Source organism: Orycteropus afer, unplaced genomic scaffold (assembly GCF_000298275.1).
Source record: "Orycteropus afer afer isolate SDZICR_OR568_19922 unplaced genomic scaffold, OryAfe1.0 scaffold00160, whole genome shotgun sequence".
In the NCBI taxonomy this organism is placed as follows: domain Eukaryota; kingdom Metazoa; phylum Chordata; class Mammalia; order Tubulidentata; family Orycteropodidae; genus Orycteropus; species Orycteropus afer.
The window spans coordinates 1,236,266-1,237,840 of NW_006921747.1; positions in this window are offsets into that span (position 1 = coordinate 1,236,266).

Genomic DNA, 1,575 nt, shown 5'->3' on the forward strand with positions numbered 1-1,575 from the left:
AAGTGTTAAAGAGCAAAGATGTCATTTTGAAGACTAAGGTGTACCTGACCCAAGCCATAGTATTTTCAATAATCTTATATGCATGTAAGAGCTGGACAATGAATAAAGAAGACCACAGAAGAATTAATGCTTTTGAATTGCAGTGTTGGTCAAGAGTATTGAATGTATCATGGACTGCTAGAAGAATGAACAAATTTGTCTTGGGAGAAGTACACCCAGAATGCTCCTTAGGGACAAGAATGACCAGACTTTGTCTATTGTACTTGGGTCATGTTGTCAGAAGGGACTAATCCTGGACACAGACATCAATTTGGTAAAAGAGAGTGTCAGAGAAAAAGGGGAAGACTGTCAACAAGATAGATTGACACAGTGGCTGTGACAATGGGCTGTAGTAGTGCAATGATTGTGAGGATGTTTCAAGACCGGGTAATGTTGCATTCTTTCGTACATAGGGTCACTATGAGTGGGGATCAACTCAACAGCACCTAATAACAACAACAAATGTATTAGTTTAAGGCATTCTGATTGCTCAGTGGTTAAGACATTCAGCTACTAAGCAAAAAGTGGGCCCTTTGAACCAACCAACTGCTCTGAGAGAGAAAGATGAAGCAGTCAGCTTCCATAAAGATTTACAACCTTGGAAACCCTGTGGAACAATCCTACTCTGCCCTATAGGGTTTCTATATGTTGGATTTGCCTCAATGGCTTTAGGTTTTTGGTTTTTATGTATTAGCTTCTAACAGCTACTGTAACAAAGTACTACAAACTGGGTGATTTATAAGAATGGAAATTTACTGTCTCATAGTTTTGGAGAGTGTAAGTCCAAATTCAGAGTGTTCACAGGCCCGTGCTCTCTCTGAGTGCTCTAGGAGAAGTCCAGTATTATCTCTCTCAGCAGCTGGTAGCCCAGGCATTCCAAGGCTTGCAATTGTGGCATCACATGACATCCTTCCTTCCTTGTCTCTGTGTCTCATCTTCTTTTTTGTAAGGACACTGCTCATAGTGGGTTAGGATCTACCCTACTGCAGTATAACTTCATACTAACTAATAACATATTCAAAGATTCTCTTTCCAAACATGTCATGTTCACAGGGTACTGAGGATTAGGACTTTAGCATATCTTTTTTAGGGATACAATTCAACCCAAAGTAAAGGGGGTTATACATTGTCTAGTAGTCACAATGAGAAACAAGGAGAAAACTTACTTCCCCTCCAGACCCAGTGATTGATGGGTGTGAGAGAATAAAGTCATAATTTAGGAGGGCTGCAAGGGAAGCTTTGTCCTCAAGAGAGAGACATTCATTCACATGGTCTTAATCCACTTTAACATTACAAATGACTATAACCTCCAGTAGTGGTTAAGTTTGTGTGTCAACTTGGCTGGGCCTGGTTGAGTGACTGGGCAGCTAGATGTAGTATTTGCTATGATAAAACTGGTAATCAACTCCATGGTGGAATCTATTGGGAGCAGCTGAGTAGCTGCCTTAGGGAATGTGGTCTGCTTCCTGCATATAAGCAGAAGCCTTGGGGATTGGTTTCTAGCTTATGGCATGCTTGGACCCTGCATGTAGCTAT